General features: G+C 38.0%; 1 long non-coding RNA gene across 9 annotated transcripts in view; it reads right to left on the bottom strand.

Annotated features, from left to right (window-relative positions):
* The window catches only part of LOC150064039 (uncharacterized), a 60,870-nt gene that overhangs the window by 36,003 nt on the left and 96 nt on the right, over positions 1–24,771 (bottom strand). For 4 of the 9 annotated variants that reach the window (XR_016535205.1, XR_016535206.1, XR_016535207.1 and 1 more), the window contains exons 1-5: positions 24,469–24,645; positions 23,448–23,574; positions 23,062–23,199; positions 19,937–19,968; positions 18,906–18,963 (exon numbers count right to left, since the gene is read on the bottom strand). This is a non-coding gene — a long non-coding RNA (uncharacterized LOC150064039). Of the gene's footprint in view, positions 1–18,905; positions 18,964–19,936; positions 19,969–23,061; positions 23,200–23,447; positions 23,575–24,468; positions 24,646–24,771 lie in introns of those variants that run through there. The other 5 variants (XR_016535200.1, XR_016535204.1, XR_016535202.1 and 2 more) reach the window with 2 other exon arrangements.

Below are 24,771 nucleotides of genomic sequence, written 5' to 3'. Positions count from 1 at the left end.
CAAAGCCAGCCTGGGCACTAAAAGTCCATGAGAGGGCCGGGAGTTTGGCCTAGTGGTAGAGTGCTTGCCTAGCATGCACGAAGACCTGGGTTTGATTCCTTGGTACCACATACTTAGAAAAAGCCAGAAGTGGTGCTGAGGCTCAAGTGGTAGAGTTCTAGACTTGAGAAAAATCCAAGGACAGTGCTCAGGCCCTGAGCTTAAGCCCAAGACCGGCAAAAAAAAAAAAAAAAAAAAAAAAAAGTCCATGAGAATGTTATCTCTAATTAACCACCAGAAAACCGGAAGTGGCACTGTGGCTTAAGTGGTAGGGCAGTAGCCTTGAGCTGAAGAGCTCAAGGACAGCACCTAGGCTCAAGCCTCACAAAAAAACAAAACAAAACAAAAAAAAAGTGGCAGAGTACTAGTGAGTCATGCCTATAATCCTAGCCAAGATCTGAGGATTATAGATTGAAGCCAGGCCAAGCAGAAATACATATGAGACTCTAGCTTCAATAAGCCAGAAGTAGATCTGGGAACGTGGCTTAGGGGTAGAGTGTTAGCCAAAAGCCTAAAGCTCCGGATTCCATTCCACAATACCATATAAACAGAAAAGCCTGGAAGTAGATCTGTGGCTCAAGTGTTATAGTGCTAGCCTTGAGCAAAAGAAGTTCAGAGACAGTACTCAGGCCCTGAGTTCAAATCCCAAGACTGGTAGAAAAAAAAAAGCTGGAGTAGAGCTATGGCTCAAGTGGTAAAGTGTTAGACTTGAGCAAAAGGACAGGAACCAAAAGAAAGAGGAGGACTAGGGGGAGGAAGAAGAAAAAGGAAAAAAGATGTGTGAATACATAATGTATTGAGGGGGGAGTAGAGATTTATGAAGAGAAATATAGCAGCAAATGGGCTAGAAGGTCTTACTAGTGGGCCATTGCTCTTACCGCTCAATATCCTTTAACCTTTTTCTAGAAATAAGGCTCTAATTTCCTCTTGCAAACCTCTTTCATTTTCTTCTCTGACTGAATGAACTTTGGGTAGAGTGGACTCTTCCATAGTTTTGAAGTGAATGTGTGACTCAGACCTATGAGTCACTGCCATATTTCCCTGGATGCCAGGATAGCTCAGAAATGGGCAAAAAGACACCGTGAAATGATTAGTGAGAAATGCATGGGTATTTTCTTCTAGAATTGCTCATAGAAAGGAGAATATAAGCTTGGCAAGGCTGAGAAGTAAGCACTTTGTGGTAGGAAATGATTGTGATACAGCCACAGCAAAAGACAGAACTGAGAGCTAAACAGGGGAACTCCCAGCAGCACTGCCCCACCCCTAGATCAAAGCATGACTGAGATTAACCACCTTTTAGAATTCTCCATTGTTGCTCATTCCTTATGTACTTAAGCTATTTGATGTTAGATTTTTTTCTGTCACATCTAACAAAAAAGTCCTTAATAAACAGACACATAATAGATCCTGAACAATCAAGTGGAAATTACTTAGTGAATATCATTTTTTCACAATCAAGGAAGGGAATGACTAGCAAAAGTAATTTGTTATGGCAGAAGGCCTAACAAAAGGAGAAATGAGATTATGTCACAGGCTTGCTGGGCTCCAGACTTAGATGATTTAGACTATTACTTTCACAAGGTTCTACTATAGTCAGAACTCAATACTTCTCACATGTGTGACCCTATTTTTTTTTTGCAAATGTAAGTGTTGATTTATTTAAAGCTTTTTGTAGTATTTCTTTTTTATTAAAGAATTTATTGAGGTTTACAATAGAGCAAAACCTAGATACATGAGGCCATATAGGATGAGGCTAAATGAAAGAACCTCCAAGATATAGAAACAAGAGCCATATAATGTATGACTGTTGTTCTTAATGTACTATGTTATATCTCATCTCTTTTGTTGTCCCTTGGTTATATCATATTGTTAGAGTACCTTACCTTGTTATCTGATATATTGTATATATGTTTGTTTATTTGAAATAGGATAGGGAAGGGGGGAAAACAAGATGAGCGGAATTGATGGGGGAGGGACAAAAATATGAGAAGGGGTAGCAATGATTGTTAAGTAATACACCTTCAATCTGGAGAATATAATGTAAACTTTCTATTAATTACAATAAAATATATTTTAAAAAGAATTTATTAACATTGTTTTTACATCATGTTTCAAATGTTATGTTTAAGAAACAAGTATTCAAGAAGGAATTCTCTATATACAATCACTAGCACTTAGATTTTAGAACATAATTAAAATTGAGGGTTTATATGTTATAGATACATATGAATCTATAAAATATAACATGTCTATAGAGTATATAGCCCATCATAGATTTTTATGTCTATGTAGTTATGTTTATATCTCCAAGACCATAACCTTGGGTACCCAAATATTAAGTCATTGCTCTTGTAATATTTGGATTTAATATCCACATATTAAGGATACCATGCACCTTTTATTCCTTTGGTCTTGACATATCTCACTCAACATGATTCGCTCTAACTTCGTTCACTTCCCAGCAAATGCCATTATTTTATCTTGTCTGCTGGCTATGTAAAATTCCATTGTGTGTGTGTGCATGTGTGTGTGTCACATTTTTTTTGTATCCATTCATCTGTAGTAGGGCATCTGGGTTGTTTCCATCGCTTGGCTATTGTGAATAGTGCAGAGATGAACATAGCTAAGCAGGTGTCCTTATCATATCCTGGGTTATGTTGTTCAGGATAGATGCCCAGGAGTGATATGGTGGGATCATAGGAAAGGTCTATTTTCAGTTCTTTAAGAAACCTCCACACTGCTTTACAGAGTGGCTGAACTAGTTTACATTCCCACCAGCAGCAGTGCAGTAGGTTTCCTCTTTCTCCACAACCCTGCCAGCATTTGTCGTTGTCTGAGTTCAGAATAATGGCCATTCTAATTGGGGTAAGTTGGGTATCTTAGGATTGTTTTTATTTGTATTTCCTTTATGACCATGGATGATGAGCATTTTCTCATGTTTTTCTGCTATTTTAACCTCTTCTTTTGATAAATCTCTTTAGTTCCCTTGCCCATTTAGTGATTGGTTTGTTGGGTTTGGGGGGGATTAGTTTCTTGAGTTCCCTGTAGATACTGGATATTAAGCATTTGTCTGATGTATTATTGGTAAATATCTTTTCCCAGTTGGTTGGCTGTCTTTTTACTTTGGTACTATGCTTTTATCTTTGCAGAAACTTTTTATTTTTATGAAGTCCCATTTGTTGAGTCCCTCTCCAATCTGTTGTGAGTGACCCTATTTTTAATTAGCCCCTGTTCAATCCAAAAATTATGCTCTGCGTCCATTAAGATAGCCTCCTGGTAGAGTGCTTGCCTAGCATTCTCAAAGCCCTGGGTTCAATTCCTCTGTACCACATATACTGAAAAAGCAGGAAGTAATGCTGTGGCTCAAATGGTAGAGCACTAGCCTTGACAAAGCCCAAGGACAGTGCCTAGGCCCTGAGTTCAAGCTCTAGGATTGGCAAAAAAAATGGTACTACTGAACCTATACTTTTAAAACAAGGAATGTAAATATGGCCTTCATCTGTATTTATCTTCATCTCTATTTATTAGGCACTTGAAGAACATTAGGGAAGGCTGCTTTTGGAATGTAGTTTAGATGACAAAAGCCAAAATGTATTGACCATTTACTATGTTCCAGACACTATTCCAAAATATTTCATATGTATGATACCATGTATGCCTCCCAATAACCCTATGAGACAAATATTATTATCCCAATTTTGCTGAGGCATAAAAGTTATGATTCTTGTTCTAAAGCTAGAAAAAAACATAATTTGAATGCAGACAATTCTTTATTTTCTCTTTGTGTATATAATAGTAAGTAATCCAGAGTAGGATAATGAAATGAATGAAAAGACTCTTAGTAGTTAAAGATATGTCAAAAGGTTTTGTTTGTTTTGTTTTAAGACAGGGTCTTGTTATGTAACCCAATCTGGCCTCCAATTCAAAATCTTCCTGTCAGATTCACAAATGCTGGAACTATAGACACATAAATCTGGCTTTTCAAAAATACTCAGCATTGAACTAGGAATGTAGTTCAATGATAAGGCATTTGCCTAGCATGTTTTTGTTTTGTTTTGTTTGTCAGTCATTAGCCTTCAAGGCTACCACCCTACCCCTTGAGCCACAATGCCACTTCCAGTATTTTTTCTGGTGGTTAATTGGAGATCAGAGTCTCACAGACTTTAGTGCTCAGACTGGCTTTGAACCCTGATCCTCAGATCTCAGCCTCCTGAGTAACTAGGATTATAGGCATGAGTCACCACATCCGGCTTGCCTAACATGTTTTTAAGAACAATTTTAACAAGCATGTTTATGTTTTAAAAGCTCACTAGATAAAAATGCTGATTCATCAGAGAAACATTAAAAAAAAATAAGAAAATGAGAAACAAAGACAAAATTAGAGGTGCACAAGAAGCCCGGTTCTCTTTAAGATAATGAAAAACATAATTATCTCAGCAATAGCCAGTAAGGATATCTCTATGTTATAGTATTAGTTATGCATCTTATAACTATCCTGAACCAGCAATTAAACGTTTCAGGATAGCTAGATGCCAGTGCCGCAAACTTGTAATCCTAGCTACTCAAAAGGTTGAGATCTGAGGATCATGGTTTAAAGCCAGCCTGGGCAGAAGAAGTCCATGTGAAACACTTAGCTCCAAATTACCAATAAAAAGCCGGAAGTGGAACTGAGTGCTAGCCTTGAGCAAAAAATGCTCAAGAATAATTCGCTCCTAGGCCCCAAGTTCAAGTCTGAGGAATGACGGACATACATGTGCCACACATTTGTTTTGAGCTAACCTTGGTTCTTTTTTTTTTTTTTTTGGTCCGTGGGGCTTGAACTCTTCGGCTCAATGCCAGCACTCTAACATTTAAGCCACAATGCGATTTCTGGAAGTTAATTGGAGATAAGAGTCTCATGGAGTTTAGTGCTGTGATCCTCAGATCTCAGCCTCTTGAGTAGCTAAGATTACAGGCGTGAGCCACCAGGGCCCAGCTCTTCATTGTTTTTTTGTTTTGTACGTGTGTGTGTGTGTGTGTGTGTGTGTGTGTGTGTGTGTGTGTGTGTGTGTGATGGTACAGGGGTTTGAATTCAGGGCATCATGATTGCTAGACTGGCACTGTGCTATGTGCCAAGTGTGATATGGCAGTAACAAAATATTCAATCAACTAGTAAACAACCATGTATACATTAATCTCTGGTATTTTATATTAATGTCTAGGAATAATAAATACTATTACAAAAGCAAAGCAAGCTATGTGCATAAGAATGATAAGAAGGATTCTATTGAATTCAGGAGATCAAGGGAGGCTTCTCTTACGATGATTATTTTTTTACTTTCTTTTTATTGCATTTTGATTAATATATATTACAGAAAGGGAGATTCATTGTAACATTGTCACATATGAATACAATGTATCTCAGTCAAATTTCCTCCCTCTATCATTCTCTCTTATTCCTCTGCTTAAAACAATTCCAACAGGTTTCATTGTTCTATTTTCAAATAGAACAATTTGTAAATGAAATACTTCAACCATATTCATCCTCATTCACACTTTATTGTTTTTTATTAAGTAGTTGTACAAAGAGTTCCAATTCCACGTCAGGTTATGTGTACGATGCATCTTGATCAATGTCATGCCTTCCATCATTCTCCCCCATATTTCCCTATCTTTTTCATGCCCCTAAATCTGCATTCACTCTTTTGAGCTAGATCTAAAACAGGTGAGGGGGCTAGCCAAGGGGACATCTAGAGAAAGAGAGTTCCAGAAAGACAGAACAGCAAAGACCAAGTCCTAGAGGTAGAGGTAGAAGAAAATGCTCAGCATTTTCAAGGTCACCGTATGACTAGCATAAACAAAACAGAGACTAGAAAACAAGATTAGACAGACAGAGGATAGAGACACGTCTATAAGTCACAGTGAGGACATTGGCTTTTATTTTGATTGAGATTTAGAGTTCCTAGGTTTTGAATATAATAATTAGGTGATGTCATAATCTGCCCCTACTATGAAAAGATTATTCTGGTGGTTAGAGTAAGAATATAACCAGCTGAACATGGTGGCTCTTGTCTGTAATACTAGCTCAAGAGGCTGACGTCTGAGGATCGTGATTCAAAGCCAATCTGGGCATCAAAGTCTGTGAGACTCTTATCTCCAATTAACCACCAGAAGTGGTACTATGGCTCAAGTGGTAGGGAGAGAGCCTTGAAGTGAAGAGCTCAGGGACAATGTCCAGGCCAGAGTTCAAGTCCCACAACTGACAAAAAAATAAAAAATAAAATAAAATAAAAAGAATATAACCAGGTGCTGATGGCTCACACCTGCAATCCTAGCTCAGGAGGCTGACATCTGGGAATTGTAGTTCAAAGCCAGCCCAGGCAGGAAAGTTTGTGAGATCCTTACCTACAATTAAGCACCAGAAAACCGGCAGTGGAGCTGTGGGCCAAAGCGAGAAAGCACTAGTCTTGAGCAAAAGAACCAGCCTGGGCATCTACCCTGAACATCATAACCCAAGATATGATAAGGACACCTGCTCAGCTATGTTCATCTCTGCACTATTCACAATAGCCAGGCGATGGAAACAACCCAGATGCCCTACTGCAGATGAATGGATACAGAAAATGTGGTATATATACACAATGGAATTCTACATAGCCAACAGACAAGATAAAATGATGGCATTCACAGGGATGAATGGATGAATCTAGAGCAAATCATGTTGAGTGAGACAAGTCAAGACCAAAGGAACAAAAGGCACATGGTATCCCTAATATGTGGTTATTAGATCCAAATAGTACAAGAGAGAGGACTCGATATTTGCATACCCAATGCTATAGACATGGTATTGGAAATATAAATATAACTACATAGACATAAAAACCTATGACTCTATGGACATAATGTTTTATTTCATAAATTAATATGTATCTATGATATACAAATCCTTAGCCCAATTTTGATTATGTTCTAAAAATTAAGTGCCAGTGATTATATATAGAATTCCCTCTTGAATATTCATTTATTAAACATGTCATTTGAAATATGATGTAAAAATCAATGTTAATAAATTCTTTAATAAAAAAAAGAAAGAAACATGAAAAAAAAGGACCAGCCTGGGCAGACAAATCCAAGAGATTCCTAACTCCAGCTAACCAGCCCAAAGCTAGAAACAGAGGCATGGCTCAAATGGTACACACTAGCAGTGAATAAAAATAAAACCAAATGTGAGCTTGAGACCCTAAATACAACAAGCCCTTGTACCAGAACATGTACACACAAAGATAATGGCATGCTGGGGGCTGGCTACCATGGTGGAGCCTTTATCTAGCATGTGTGAGGCCTTAAGTTTGATTCCAGCATCACTCACAAAAGTAAGAGATAGAAATATGCAGTAATGGATTGAATAAGGAATTGTGGTGACTAGCAGCAGGATGGCCGTAGGGAATGTGGTTAAGAGGTAGATGCCTTCTGGATATATCATGAACTTGTAAAACTTACAAAATTAGGGATTGTCAAATGCCAGTATATGTGACTATGGTCTGTTACTAGTTCAGTTCTCCAGAGACCCTTTTACCTGCTGTCTAGGGTTAACAACAGTCTGGCTGCTAGCTTTCTGAAGCTGGCTATGTTTAGATTATAGACTTTCAGGTCCTACTATCTTCTTTTCACACTCATTCCTCAGAGCTCCCTATAGTTCAGTCCAATTTTTTAAGATGATGCCATCTGTCTTGACTGCTTGAGAGGAGAGTGGGAGTGATGAGCTTCATTGCACTTGATCGTAATATAGACTTTTAAATAGCTTACTTCCTTTGAGCCCCTTCTCTTTTTCCTTCTCTCCATTTCCTGTGGGCCTTAGAGGTTCGATGAGACAGATTCCTTGCAGATGACTAGGGTCCTCTACTGTTAACCTTCTTCTGTTTTAAGTCATTTAACACATAACCACTTTTAGCACTCATGTGCTAAGTCTTGGAATTAAAGAGGTGTCCTAATGTTATTGAATATGGTGCTTGTGCTTTTATTTCTGGTCTTCCTCCTACAAATGTCTTTAAACATGTTAAATATGCCTCATGTCACTCCCAATTTAAAACTTTGTAAGATATTACTTTCCACCTATCATTAGTAATCAGAAAAGACCATTAGGTTATTGTCAACCACAGACCCTCACTGGCTACTGCTGGAAGTATCCAATCCTTGCAAAGTAAGCCTTTTCATAGATTTTAAGGATGTTCAGGTGATCTACCTAGGACCTATATAACACTTTTAACACTTTTTTTTGCCAGTCCTGGGGCTTGAATTTAGGGTCTGGGCATTGTCCTTGGGCTTTCTCAAGGCTAGAGCACTACCACTTGAGCCATAGCATCACTTCTGGCTTTTTCTGTTTATGCAGTACCAAGGAATTGAACCCAGAGCTTCGTGCATGCTAGGCAGCACTCTACCACTAGGCCATGCTCCTGGCCCTATCTAACACATGTTAAAACCAGCCAAGGTTCTAATCTGGCTTATGATCCCTAGGTCCTTGCAATCTTTTGTAAGATAATCTTATAAGTGACATATCACTACTTTTTTTTTTTTGCCAGTTCTGGAGCTTGAACTCAGAGCCTAGACACGGTCCTTGGATACTTTGCTCAAGGCTAGCGCTCTGCCACTTGAGCCACAATACCATTTCTGGCTTTTTCTGTGTATGTGGTACTGAGGAATTTAACCCAGGGCTTCATGCATGCTAGGCAAGCATTCTGTCATTAGGCTAAGCTCCCAGCCCCTCACTATTTTTTCTACATACTGTATGACTAATCTTCATTGAACATGGAAAAGAACTACATAAGGGGATGAATACTACAGTTCATCTTAGAGGCTGGCTACTACAGTAAGCATGTTTTGGTAAAGATTCAATCTGATAATCCATGTAAAGATTCAATCTTTAGCTATACCCATATCATAGGCCACTACCTAGAAAATAATAGAAACAAACAGCTCACTTCTCCTATATGATCTTTTAATGCTGTCACTTTGAGGAACATTTGGGGGTTCTTTTGTTGTTAGTTGTTGTATGTGTACATTCATTGATTCTGAGGCTTGAATTCAGGATGTGGGAGCTGTCACTTAACTTTATTGCTCAAAGCTAGAGCTCTACTGATTGTGCCACAACTCCTGGCTTTTTGATGTTTCACTGGACATAACAGTCTCACAGACTTTTCTGCCTGAGCTGACTTCAAATCATAATCCTTAGATCTCAGCTTCTTGAATAGCTAGGATTACAGATGTGAGACACTGACACCTGGCACTTCAGGAAGTTTGGCAGGAATCATTCTTGTTCCATCTACACTTGATATCTTGAATGTCTACAATTATAGAGATGAGGAAATGTGGCTAAGCATTTGTCTTTTAAAAAGAACAACGTAGTTGAGCATTGGTACTCACGCCTCTAATCCTAACTACTTAGGAGGCTGAGATCTGATGAAGCCAGCCTGGGCAGCAAAGTCTATGAGAATCTATAATTGACCACCAAAAAGCCAGAAGTGGAGCTGTGGCTCAAATAGAGGAGTGCTAGCCTTGGGAAAAACAAAAAAAAACAAAAACAAACAAACAAAAAACCCCACACACACATTGAAATGAAACAATGGCGTATTGTAACTTAACACAATGTTAGTTGCCTGAATAAAATTTAAAACTTTTTGACCTAATATAAACGTATATATCTAGTGAATAACTATTTCTAAGAATGAGCTACAATACTGTAATAGGTCATCTTGATTGTCAACTTGATTGAATCAGACAGCAACTGAGATTACTAAAATGTTACTTCTAAGTGTCTATCGGGGTATTTACCAGATAGAAATAACTCAAGAGGAAAAACTCATCCTAAAAGTTGTTGGCACCACCTAATAAGCTGAATGCCTGATGTAATAAAGGGTACAGACATCCTCTCTGATTTCTGAATGCCATAATGTGAGCTGCTTAGCTCTCTCACACCCTCTCTGCCATGATGGACTGATGAGTCTACAGAAACCACAAGCCAAAATCATCTATCTTCCTTTAAGTTGTTTTGCTCAGGTATTTTTCCACAAGAATGAAAAATTGACTAACATAAATACTAGAGAAATAAGTAATTGCAGCTTTCTTAAGGTTTGGCCATGAATATTCAGTCTTTTGTTATTCAACAAATATTAATGGTACAGAGGGGGATTTTTATACGCAAATAATATTCTCAGGATATGCCTCTGGGCTATGACACTATAATTAACAATATAATAAGAGACATTAAAATAAATACACAGCCCCTTCATTTAAAATTCTTTCATTCAAAGGCAGAAAACACAAGTCACAAACTAGTATTTCTTTGTCTTTAAGGACAATAAAAGTTCCTTAAAATTATACATATATTGCCATTTTTTCTTGAATCTCTTTTACCATCTCCATGTGTTTTTAGTTATTTAGTTAGTTATTATTGAAAACTATTTATATACAAGATGGCTTTTTCAATTTGAAAAAACATATTTTAGGGCACAATGTAGCAGAACCATCTGTTGGAGCTTATTTTTATGGTTAATGTGGGGGTTCGATTCAGCAGGCAGTGATAAGAGAGATTTGGGGCTTTGAAATTCCACTGCGAGATTGTGTTGGGCTATACAATCCTGTCAAAGGCCAGTAAGTTAAATCTCTTTGACACACTTAACATACAGAGGAATGCATAAGTATATCTTTACTAAACTTGGTTCCATGGAAATAGTCCAGCTCAACAGATTGAAGAAGTCTTTCCTTAAAATAGTTTTGCAGATTGTTATAAGCTCTAGATCAGATTAATTTGTGATAGTAAAGAATAGTGGAGAACATAATTTTACACATTTTCATTTCTGAAGTGTATTAAGAATAGATTTTGGAGTACACATAGTTTGGTATTTATTTGCTGGATCAACTTAGAAGCAACTTTCAAAAAAATCCAGTTTTTATAAAATCTAAGCTTTTATATGCTTAGCAGAAATGATCACACAAACAAATGACTCCAGAGAAACTCCAGACACAGGAATGTCAAATGAGTCTATAAGCTCTTAATATAGAAAGAAGAGGATATTTTTAAAGTTTTAGGCAAATCTGACTTTTCCATTATATAAAAAATAGGTACATACCATTTTAACCCTACTAAATTGACAAAAATCAAGATGTATAAAACAATTCCAATCATTCAGGAATATGTTGAATTCTTAAAAATAATAGGAGAGTGAAAACTGTTTGGCACATGTTATTCCAAAAAGTTAAACATTTAATGTACCACAACCCAGCAACTTTGCTGGAAGCAAAGTATGGTCAGAGACATACATCAGAATATTCATAACAGCAATAATTATAATTATAAAAGGTTAGCTAGAAGTATTTCACCTGTCTATCAACAGAAGTATAAATTACAGTATATCCACAAAATAGAATGCTATACTGTATTGAAAATGAGCAGGCTATCATTTCATGCAACATAGATAAGTCTTAGAAATACAATGTTGAAGGACTGGGAGCATGGCGTAGTGGCAGAAGGTTTGCCTATCACGAAGCCCTGGGTTCAATTCCTTAGTACCACATACACAGAAAAAGCTGGACGTGACACTGCAGCTCAAGTGGTGGAGTGCTAGCCTTGAGAAAGCCCGAAGATAGTGCCCAGGCCCTGAGTTCAAGCCCCAGGACTAGCAAAAAAGAAAAATACAATGTTGAGTGAAAAGGGTAAATCTCCCCAAACTGTATTTTATAGCAGTATTAAGCTAAGTGGCATACAAAATAAACATTATTTTGACATATATACAAAATAAACTCAGGGTTAGTGCTCTACCACTTGAGCTGGAGCTCCACTTCCAGCATTTAGAGGGTAACTAGAGGTAAGAGCCTCACAAGATTTTCCTGCCTGGGTTGGTTTTGAATTGTGATCCTCAGATTTCAGCCTCCTAAGAGCCGCAGGCACCAGGCTACATTCTTGATCAAGCTAAAACTTAAAAACATAGCTTTAAGCTAAGTATAGTTGTACTTATCTATAATACAAAAACTGTGGAGGTCAAGACAAGAAGAATTGTAAGTTTGAGGCCAGAATGAGCTACCTGTGAACTTTCTCAAAAACAAAATACCCACCCCCTCAAAATAAAAATCCTGTAATGGAATGACAAGCACAAAATTTATAGTACTAATTCCCTGTGTCAGAAGGAAAAGACAGCAAATAGAAAAGTAAATGTAAATGAATTCAATGTTGTAATTCTTGGATTGGGTAAAACTCCATGAGTGTCCATTGCATCACTAAACTTTATACTTAAAAACATGGGTTACATGCATATTTCATATGCATTAAAAAGTGAATTTGTAGGAGATTTGTCTGATTCATCCTCAACACCTTTCTTTTGTGTGTGTGGGTTGTGGGGCTTGAACTCGGTCCTGAGCACTGTCCCTGAGCTCTTCAGCTCAAGCTACTGCCCTTCTCTTGAGCCAAAAGAGTAAAAGAGTCTAATCCTACTTACTCCAGAAGCTGAGATCTGAGAATCACTGTTCAAAGCCAGCCTGTAAGACTCTTACCAACAGTTAACAACTAAAAAGCCAGAAGTAGAACTGTGGCTTAAGTGGTAGAGTGCTAGCCTTAAGCAAAAAAAGCTCAGGGAGTTCAAAGCCTGAGGACCAGAAAGAGAAAAGTTAGAAAGAAGGAAAGAGGAAGGAAGGAAAGAAGGAAGGAAGGAAGGAAGGAAGTTAGTTCTTACCCTATATATTAAAAAAAATACCTTAAAGTGATATAACCCCCTTCCCAAAATGTAAAAAAAAAAAAAAAAAAAAAAATGGGAGAAAGGGTTCTGCAAAACAGAGCTCCTCTCAGCCAGGAGTTTGGCCTGGTGGTTGAGTGCTTGCCTAGCATGCACGAAGACCGGGGTTTGATTCCTTGGTACCACATACATAGAAAAAAGCCAGAAGTGGTGCTGTGGCTCAAGTGGTAGAGCTCTAGGCTTAAGAAAGTCCAAGGGCAGTGATCAGGCCCTGAGCTTAAGCCTAGGACTGGCAAAAAAAAAAAAAATTAACACACACACACACACACACACACACACATACACACAAAACAACAACAACAAAAAAACCCAGAGCTCCTCTCACAGCTACTGACAGATTCTATTTATCCCCACTTCCCCACCACCATCATGAGGGTCTGGGTGCTATCCCTGAGCTCTATGGCTCAATGCAAATGCTCTATCACTTGAGCCACAGTACCACTTCTGGTTTTTCTGGTGGTTAATGGAATATAAGAGTCTCACGGACTTTCATGCCCCAGCTGGCTTTGAACCACGATCCTCAGATGTCAGTCTCCTGAGTAGTTAGGATTACAGGCGTGAGCCACCAGTGCCCAGCTTTATTTTGTTTTTAAACAAGCTCTCAATAAGTAGTCCAGGGTGGCTTCAAACTCCCAACTTTGTGCATCAGCCTTCAGAGTGCTGGAATTTTAACCATGCAACATCATGCCCAACTTCTACTGGCAGATTTTAGACTCATCAGTCTCACAGGAGCCAAAAGAATGTAACCAAACTAAATCCAAATAAATTATATTCTGCCACCAACATGGCAAGGAAGTGTGCAGAACATTTTAAATGCCAGTTGGGAAATACACTGTGATGTAGAATACCCAGGGGGAAAAAATGAGCAAACACACAAAGGGTAAATGAATGAATTTTCTATTCCATAAACCTTTCTTTAGAATAGACTACACATGCCAGGGACCGGGGGCTCATGCCTGTAACCCTAGCTATGCAGGAGTCTGGGATCTGATGATTGCCATTCAAAGTTAGCCTGGGAAGAGCAGTGTGTAAGGCTCTTATCTCCATCTAGTCACCAGAAAAGATCGAAATAGTGCTGGAGCTCAAGTGGTAAAGTGCTAAACTTGAACAAAAGGAGCTTAGTGCCAATGCCCAGGGCCCAAAGTTCAAAGCCCAGGACTGGCAAAAAAAAATAAATAAATAAAAGAAAGAAAGAGTGGCCAGGAGTTTGGCCTAGTGGTAGAGTGCTTTCCTAGCACGAAGACCCAGGTTCAATTCCTCGGTACCACATATATAGAAAAAAAGCCAAAAGTGGTGCTGAGGCTCAAGTGGTAGAGCTCTAGCCTTGAGAAAATCCAAGGACAGTGCTCAGACCCTGAGCTCAAGCCCAGGACTGGCAAAAAATAAAAAAGAAAGAAAGAAAGAAAGAAAGAAGAATACACTGTACAGCAGGAAGGGAAAGATAATTAAGATAATCCTGCTCTCACAGAACTCACTTGTACTAGAAGCTCTGTGGTATAGAGGACATCATATTTCTGCATTCAACACATAAAGGGTCAAAGGGCCCCAAACCAAGAAAAGGGAAGAATACTTGGACATTTTCAAAAACAGTGCAGTTGATAAGTTGAGTGAAATAGAAGATGACAATTGTAATAGTAGGCCAAAAAATAGTAATAAATAGCAGCCCAAGCTGGGAGCCAGTGGCTCACCCCTACAATCCCAGCTACTCAAGAGGCTGGGATCTGAGGATCACGTTCAAACCCAGCCAGGACAGGAAAGTCCATAAGATTCAAACTCCAAAAAAGTTGGTAGTGGGGCTGAAGTGGTACAACACCAGCCTTGAATACAAAGACGCTCAGGGATAGAACTCAGGCCCTAAATTCAAGCCCCAAGTTCAAGCCCCAGGAACAGAAAAAAAAAACAACAAATAGTGTAAATACCAAAGTTAACATGTCTGAAATATTAAGAAAAGAGGGTGGGGAGAAAGAGGGAGGGAGACAGAGACAGAGAGAGAGAGACAGAGACAGGGGAACAGTTGGACATGTAAAGAAAGGCAAAAAAAAGGGTGGTATCACACTAAAATAGGAAGTCACATTTACTTAACCATTTATTATGTGCCAGATGATCTTCTGAAGGTTTCTTATAAACAAAACTTGAATCTTCATAGTATACCTATGTGGCAGTGGTATTATTTTCATTTACTAAAGGAGGATATTGAGGCCTATAGAAGTCAAGTAATTTGTCCAAAGTTACATAGTAATATTGCTCACAGTTATAGAATTTTGAAGGTAGGAAATTAGACTACAGAGCCACAGTCTTGACTATAACATAGAAGAGGCAAATATTTTCTACTACCTAAGAAGTTGCTATAGTCTGGGAATTATCACCAGTATGCCTTAAAAGTTTTCTACTGGACCAAATAAGGGATACTAATGCAGAGGAATTAATGCATAAGAACCAACATCTGTGAAGCATGATTTTAGGCGAAAAATTTTCTTTCTGCCTATCCACTCCATGAGTAAATGCAGAAAGTTACTCAATATTAGCCTTAGCAAAGCTCTCGATTTGGCATATACTAAACAGTTATACTTTCTAGTCAAATTCAATGCATAATCATAGAATTTAAGTCTTTTTTCTTCTCAATAATTTAATAACTGACTTGTTGGTACATATATAGTTCAGTATTGTGCTAACAAGGTAAAATAGACAGGTTTAATTCCTTTTTAGTTCTGGTGGTCATGAACTGAACTCTTAATTTCAGCAAATGTGAGCTGTGGATCAATCCCAGAGAAACTGTGTTTAGTTCAAGTCTATGAACAGTACACACAAGACAGTGATTTGCAGAGTGTATCAGAACTTTCATCTTCAGATTCAAGGAAAAGATTGTTAATTTTACAGAGAACAATTAAGGAGTTTGGAGTTTTACTTCAGTGGAGGAATGCTTGTCTAGCAGATGAAAGTTTGGTCCCCAGCACCATTAAAAAAAATAAAATAAAAAAGCACCAAAATCCTCGTAGAACAACTAAAGTGATTTGTTTAATGCCTTATTCCTCATAGTAGATCCCTAGGATAATCAAGAAAAAGATACTTGGGTATTCAATTCAGTATATTCACTCAAACTACTGTTATACAATCATAATAACATTTGCCCAACCTCATGATACAGAGTCATACCTGTAAATCTTGCTTTTATATAGCCAAAAATTATTTTTAATTAAAACAATTTGTAAGGCAAATAAACTCGATTTCAACTTAAAAATGAAAATGTAGTGTGATTTTAATGAAGTGACATCAAGCAAATTATACAAGTCTTAAGTGAGAGACATATAAAGCAGGAAAAGAACTTTAACAGCTGTCATTGGTCAACAAACTAGATGCACATTTTTGAAGTTTTCTGACATCTGACAAGGCCACAAGAGACATTCTTCCTATTTATTTAGAAGTATTCAGAGCACAAGAAAAAGATGACAAAGATAAGGCTAACACAAGATCTTTCCTGCCAATAAAGAGAATAATAAATCTCTGATCTCCATTGGAAACAAAAATGGCTGACATAGTAAAATCAAAGAAAGGAGAAGGAGGACGAGGAGGGAAGGAAGGAAGTTGGGAAGGAAGGGAGGGAGGGAGGGAGAGAAGGGAGGGAGGGAGGGAGGGAGGGAAGAAAGATATTTGTAAAGAAAATGTGAAGTTTCAATGCTTGATATTTCAGTGTAAAATAAAAAAAATCATGTCCTTGGGAAGGGTTGATGCTTAAAATGTCTCCAAAGTAGAATAAGTAAATCGAAATGCTATAGCAATAGTGGACATAGAGAGAAAGGAAGAGCAGAAAGGAAAAGGTGGATTAGTTAGGAGGCAAACAGTTATACCTACAGCAGAAGGCTGTCTAGGTTCAATTCCTATGTGTGCCATTAGACTTTTTCAGGTTTTGTAATCTCTCTGTATCTTTGTTTTCTCATTTGCAAAATGGGAATACTAGAATTTAGTCATAAAGTTGCTGCAAGAATTTATTTATTTTAAGTAGTTGTACAAAGGGCTTTCAATTCCACTGGTCACAATGAATACTGTGCATCTTCATGAATGTCATCCCTTCTGACACTCACTGTATCCTATTCATACCTTCAAATTACATAGTTCAACTTTTACATAATGTATATTGAATATAATGACTGTATTTGCTCACCCTTCCTTCTTCAATTTATGTGCCCCCACTTCTTGCCCTCTCTCTCCCACTGACAGAACATTTTTCAGCTTCCTGGCATTCATTTTCTTAAAGTTAGTTAATTGTTTAGACGAGTTACACCATTGGACTCCTCCCCTGAGGAGTCCTTTAATTAATTTAATTAATTAATCCTTTAATTAATTTGGTTATGTATATATGTATAAAACCCTGTGTATGTTTCGTGTATGTTTGTTAGATCTAATTTCCATATGAGAGAAAACATAAGACATTTGTCTAGGTCTGACTTACTTAATTTAAAATATTTCTAACTATATTCATTTCCCTGAAAATAATATTATTCTTTCTGATAGAGGAGTAAGATTCCATTGCATGTACCACATTTTCTTAATTCACTTATCCATTGTAGGTCATCTGGGCTGTTTCCATAACTTAGCTATTGTGAATGGTGTTGCAAGAAGTTTTGAGTGAACAGGTAGACAAGACTTATGCAGTGCAAGGTATATAACAAGAGCTCTATATAAACATTACTATGCTTTAACTGGGTACCAGTGTCTCATACTTGTAATCCTAACTACTCAGGAAGCTGAGACGGGGATCATAGTTAAAAGCCAGCCCAGGCAGGAAGGTACATGAGACTCTTATCTCTATTAATCAGGAAAAAGCTGGAGTAGAACTGTGACTCAAGTGGTCAAGAGCTAGCTTTGAAGGAAAAAAATCAAAGAGACAACACTTCAGGCGTTGAATTTAAGCACACACACACACACACACACACACACACACACACACACACACACACACACACACAGAGCTATCCAATGCCAAACTGGTGGATTGAAAGGGTCAAGAATTTTGAGATCTGCCAGATGCCTGTGGCTGATACAGGGAGACTACTGAGGATTACAGTCGGAAGCCAGGCCAGGCAGAAAAGTCTCTCTGAGACTTATCTCCAATTAGCCACTAGAAAACCGGAAGTGACACTGTGGCACTGTGGTAGAGCACTAGCTTTGAGCAAAAGAGCTCTAGGACAGTGCCCAGGCCCCAAGTTCAAGCCTCATGACCTGAAAATAAAAGGAAAAGAAAATCTACATGTGTTAATATTTTACCAGAAATCAAGAAGAAATTGGTTACAGGCTAACATCTTTTATCTAAAATTCTTTGGGCTAAATTGTTCTATTCTATTTTCATATTTTAAGACTATGGTATATTTTCTATATTTTATTTAACATATGGTATCCTAGGCAAGAGCTCTCAATCAAATACATTAATATTTCTAAATGTAGAAATAGGCATACTAAATGGAATAAGTGAAGATTTAAAAGACTATCAGTTCTGATCTCATTTTGCTACAAATGAATTAAGAAAAAGTAGGTATTTCAGCATTACAGATAAGGGATTGTAAAGCTTTATCTATATAGAGTCATAAATTGTGTATTAAATAAATATTAGAAGGACCACTGGGGAAATCTAGAACAATGGTAAGATTAAATAAAAACTTTTCTGAAGACATGAGTCTTAGAAAACCTACCTTTCTTTTTTTTTCTAAAAAGCATATGTATAGAGGGAAGGGGTGACACTGACCAAAAAGAAATGTGCTCTTTGACTGACTTATATAACTGTGGCTCCTCTGTATATCACTTTTATAATAACAATTTAAAAATTTAACAAAGATATATACGTGATTATATGGGAAGCTAGCTGGCTTACAAGTCAGTGATTTCATTTGACATAAACTGTTCATAATTTCTGGAACATCCCCTTTGATATGTCTGTGACTGTTTCAGATCTCGGCTAAATGTTACCTTTAAAGAGAAGCTGCCTTAATCAATCTGTCAGATGGCACAGACACATATAATCACACAGAAATTCTTTTACCTTTTCTATTTTCTTTTCTTCTTACCCCTCATCATTCATATATTATTTATTGTCTTAGTATATGTCTTACTTACATGAACGGGAAACTCCATGAAAGCAAACTTCATTTTCTTTGAACATTGAGAATAATATCTGGAAAATAGACATTCAAGAAATATTGTCCAATAAATGACTTGGGAATAAGGCGCACTGAAAAACAGCAAAGAGGTCCAAGAACTAATTCTGATATTGCAGATCACACTTACTTTCCAGAAGGAAATATACACATACCATCTAAATATCTGCTATACTATGTTTAAATAATGCTTATTAATGGGATTCCAAAGTAGTAATTAAAAACATCTCCTCATATTATAAGTATTGATTTACTATCTAGAAAGCAAAAATTAATCATTACATTTATGTTTAGTAATTAATCTTGTTGTATATGTAAAAAGACAAGAAGTATACTCAAGCTAGGTGCTGCTGGCTCATCCTTATAATCTTAGCCATTCAGTAGGCTGAGATCTGAGGATCCTGGCCAAAGCTTGCCCAGGTAATCAAATCTGAGACATTATTATCTCCAGTTAAGCAGAAAAATGCTGGAAGTAGAGGTATGGCTCCAGTGGTAGGCTACTAACCTTGAGCAGAAAAAGTAAAGCCACTATACAAGGCCTTGAGTTCAAGCCCCAGCATAGTCATATGCGAATGTGTGCACACATGCCTATGCACACACACACACACACACACACAAAGTGTACTCAAAGTATATTCAAAAGATTTAAACAAATTACATGTAAAATATTAGTTTGCTTTTTTATTGTGTGTGTGTGTGTGCGCGTGCGCGTTAGTCATGGAGCTTGAACTCAGGGCCTGGGTGCTATTCTTGAGCTTTGTGTGCTTAAGGCTATCACTCTACCATTTGAATCACAGCTCCACTTATGGATTTTTGGTGTTTAATTGGAGATAAATGCTTCATGGACTTTCTTGTCTAGGCTGGCTTTGAACTACAGTCTCAGATCTCAGCTCCCTGAGTAGCTAGGATTACAGGTATGAGTCACTTGCACCCAGCTACTTTTTTTACTTGTGTTATTTTTGTGATTGTTCTCTAGTATAGTTTACTTACCACAGGGGAAAAATTCACTGATCTTCACCTAGCTGCAAAGTAATACAGCATCAGATTAGAAAAATGGTCTGGATTAGCCTCAGAGGACAGTAGCATCTGGCTGAATGTATGTATCTAGCCTTAATACAAATAATAAAGTAGCACCAGATTGATTTTCTACTAGGGTTAGGGAACCTTTTATCTGCCAAGGGCCACTTGGCTATTTATGACATCATTTGAGAGCCCTAAAATATGTCCACAGGCAGATGAGCACAGGCAGCCAACAAGAAGAATGTGTCTGTTCAGTCTTAGTATCACTTGATTTTGAGGGCCCTATATGGCCCCTGGATTGGACATTGCCCACCCTTGACTGTATTTGTAGTCACATAGAATGTGAAACAATTTCAGTGATGCTCTCCAGTTTTGAGAGATCTTCAGCTAGTTTCTCTACATCTGAGCTCATTCGTTAGTTCTGATATCTGAATTACCTTTCATTTGTGTGTGTGTATGTGTATATGTGTGTGTGTGTGTGTGTGTGTGTGTGTGTGTGTGTACACAAGTGCTAATCTTGGGGCTTGAACTCAGGGCTTAGGTACTGTTCTTGAGCATTTTATTTCCTTTTTTTTTTTTTTTTTTGCCAGTCCTGGGCTTGAGCTCAGGGCCTGGGCCTGTCCTTGGACTTTCTCAAGGCCAGCACTCTATCACTTGAGCCTCAGCACGACTTCCAGCTTTTTGCTATGTATGTGGGGTACCAAGGAATCGAACCCAGGTCTTCGTGCATGGTAGGCAAGCACTCTACCACTAGGCCAAACTCCCGGCCTGTCCTTGAGCATTTTAATCAAGACTAACACTCTACCACAGAGCCACAGCTCCACTACAGATTTTCTGGTAGTTAGCTAGAGAAAAAGAGTTCCATGAATTTTCCTGCCCAGGCTCTTTTTTTTGTTTTGTTTTGTTTTGTTTGTTTGGTCATTGGTTGTAGGCCTTGAACTCTGGGCCTGGGCACTGTCCCCTAAGCTCTTCAGCTCAAGGCTGTCACCCTATCCTTTGAGCCATAGCAATACTTCCAGTTTTCTAGTGGTTAATTGGAGATAAGAGTCTCTCGGCTTTTAGTGCCTGGGCTGGCTTTGAACAGCGATCCTCAGATCTCAACATCCTAAATAGCTAGGATTACAGCTGTGAGCCATGGTGCCTGGTTCCAGGCTAGCTCTGAACCATAATCTCAGTATAAGCCACCATTGCCTGGCTGTTGGCTTGTATTTTCCTGAGAAACAAAGAGAGAGAGAGAGAGAGAGAGAGAGAGAGAGAGAGAGAGAGAGAGAGAGAGAGAGAGAGAGAGAGAGAGAGAGAGAGAGAGAGGAAAAGAAGGGAGAAGGGAGGGAGGAAGGAAGAAGGGAGGGAGGAAGGGAAGGAAGGAAGGAAGGAAGGAAGGAAAAGAATGGTTGGCAAATAAGTACATGCTCTTGGTAAAAGTACCAAGAATAAAATACATAATGAAGATAAACAAGACAAGAGTATTACAAAATTTGTTACTGTTAACTTTCTAACATTTTTTTCTTTCCATGACTATTGGAAGAAGAAACAAAAACAACAAAAAAGGATACTCCAGCCAAGTGTCAGTGGCTCATCTATAATCATAGATATTGAAAAGATCTAAGATCTCAAAATCATGGTTCCAAGCCAGCTTGGGTAGTCTTATTTCTAAGTAGCAAAAAGCCAAATCTGGAGGCCTGGCACAAGTGGTAAAACACAGGCTCTGATCAGAAAAAGTGAAGTAAGATCAAGAGATATAGTGTTCAATCCTTAATACTGGCAAAAACAAAACTAAAATAAAAAGAACTCTCCTACCACTCGAGAGGTTGAGACAGGAGGACTGAGTTCAAAGCCAGCAAAGGCCATATAGAGAAATCTTATCTCAAATAAACAAACAATTAAAAAACCCAGTAGCACTTTGATGGTTATCCCAGTTCTGCAAATATTTTGTTAGATTTATGATTTACTTGACAAAAAAATGGAAACAAAGATTGTAAATGTTTCCAGTCAATAAAGGAACCCCTATAATAAGACAATTTAGCATATATTTCTGGGCCAGGTGCCACCAACCTGGAGTGTGACAGAAAAGAACCAAAATGATTTATCAGATAATTGATACCAAAAAAAAAATCAGAAGCCCACAATTACAAAAATAAAATTGACCAATGATAATCAAACTTAATTTATTGATGCCTTTGCTGTCAAGTGGTATATTACTATCTGTGTTTCACCTGAATAAACACACTGTGGATTATTTTTTATCTTTAATGCTTGTATAGAGTAGCTGTCATTTAACAAAGTAGTTTATGAATGTGGTGTTGGAGGTAGGAAGATGAGGAGTGATGCTCTCCAGTTCTACAGCCTCTATAGAGAAGGCCTTTACTTACTTATGAGAGTTGGTTCAATATCATGTAAGCATTTAAGAAGTAAAGTAAAAGGCTCTCCCATACAAAGAAAAAGTAGTTTTTAGTATAAGTGAAAATTCAAGATGGCTTGTATAGTCTGTTTCTGGGCACATATGTACTCTGTAAAGTCTCATGCTTCTGACCTTTGTCTTCAAGGCCCTAAACTGGAATAAAACCAAATAAATGCCTGAGGAACCACTTCACACCCTAAACACGTGCAAACTTTGTTCAACAGAACATTTTACTGCCAAAATGGTTTTGGCAGAAGTTTGGAGCAAGGGCCCCTTGGGCTGCATGACTTGCTGGCACCAGAAAGCTTAAAAATCTTAACCTAATGCTGCTGAGTTTGAGAACTAACAATTCACTTGTGATTCTTTCTCTAAGTTTGACTTAAGATGGAAGCTGTCATCAAAAAAATTTTATTAACCCTTTATTCAGCAACAATTTGAAATGATAATTTGGCTTCCTGCTCCTGATTGCCATATACTTATGTTCCTTTGCAGTCTTATTTACTTAATAAATCAAGTGTATTTTGAAATAAATGTACATTCAATTTTATTGAGCTACTTGGATAGGAGCACAGGGAGAACTACTCTAAATACACAAAATTATGACAAAATGTTGCTTACAAAATACTTGATCTAAATAACCACCATATATCACAATTTATTATCCTCAAAATGTGGAGAAATTAAGATATAAAATTACCTATAAAGTGCTGTTTTACATCTGGTTCAACTTCTCCTGTAGTCTACTTGTATATAAATAATATAGGAAAGAGGCCAAGAATTCTTTTCAGCAGGATCAACAGTGTAAGTCTGGTTTGGGATCTTCATAAGTTTAATGCTATTAAATGAGGAAAAAATTGCATCTAAATTTAAAACTTGCAGTTAGAAGACTGGCAACTTTATAAACTCATAAATGCTTAATAAATATGAAGAACTGAGAACCTATGGGTCGTTTGGAGGGAGCTTATATTTCAGTAAGAGACCAGATTTTCTTTCAGTATCTCAGTGTATTTCATTGACGTTTCTGGGTAGCATTTCTGTGCTGGGTCCCCTAGAACCTCATAAATATTCTAATTCTTAACTCACATTTTATATTTTCGCCAGCTTCTCATATTCACAATACAGTTGGTAGCATTTAAGACCAATTACTCTTTAGGATATCAAGTTGCAGAAGACTGTAGTTTTAAAGGTATTTATATAGTACTGCTGCCACCTAAAGATAAGGTGAATAAAAAAGAAATTCAAATGACCCATTACACTTAAGTCAGTCTCAAACGTTTTCTCGCCTCTAACTCAGGCTTAATAAACATTTTAAGTATAGAAGTTGAATTGTTTCACAACTGATTACTGAGTTGTCATTTCTCTATGGCACAAAATTTCAAAAGCAACAGTGTACAGCTCACTGAGATTCTTGCAGCCACTAATCACTGTCTATAATCTAGAAGAGGCATCAAAAGATACTTGATGAGACAATTGAGAGAGTTCTGATTAAGTGGGTAAATTATAGATCCAGGCTTTCTCTCATCTGTGACAGGTTCCTGGAAATTCTTCACACTAATATTCATTTTGGTAACTCAAATTTTCTTTAAAAATGGGCTCAATCATACCCCATTCCTATGTTGCTTCTCAGTATAAACCTCTTGGAAGATTAATGGGTGAGTTTAAAGTCTACTATTGCCTAAGTAAAGATTTTTTTGCCGTGTATTTGTAAAGTAACTCTGAAATAAAAGTCATTTAAGCTAGGGGTAGTGTCTTTTCTAAACAACTGGTTGACTTCTTGGAGATCCATTTAATTACAGCAGATGGTGAAGGCAGGTTGTTTTTTTTTAAAATTTACTTTGCAAGGTTATTAGTTGATCTACCTTACTTCATGTGCTGCAGGATTGAAATGTGACAGCACAGAGAAAATAAGTTATTGAGCATCAACATTTTGTCAGTGATATCCAGATTTTCAGAAAAAAAAATTTTAAAGGACATATTATTTTATATTTTGCTTTTGCATGGCAATGTATGCACATTAACTCGGCCCCTCTCTGCCAAGGGACGCGTCTAATATTTATCAGGGTTCTGTCCTTCGTCACATTCCCTCAAAGGGGCCCAACTTCACCTACAGAGCGTGGGAGGCTGGGCGGCCACCCCACACTTCCTGTCAAGGATTCTCCGAGCTGGAGCCGAGCGCGGTCGGGCCCTTCTTCTTCACGCTAAATTCTGCCTACCAAGCCCCTCTCCGCGGGTCTCTGAAGGCCAAGGTGAGACCCATCCGGGACTCCACAGGCCCACTGCCTCGTGATAGACTGGGGAGTGGGGGAGGGGGGATGACGAGATGGTGGCCGCAGCCGCCGCGACGCAGACGCCCTAAGTCAGCGCTGGCGCAGGCCCCGCAGGGCACTGTCCCCGCCTGGCCTGGGCC

Source organism: Megascapheus bottae, chromosome 4 (assembly GCF_031878675.1).
Source record: "Megascapheus bottae isolate mThoBot1 chromosome 4, mThoBot2.hap1, whole genome shotgun sequence".
NCBI lineage: Eukaryota > Metazoa > Chordata > Mammalia > Rodentia > Geomyidae > Megascapheus > Megascapheus bottae.
This window is presented reverse-complemented; position numbering and strand designations above follow the sequence as displayed.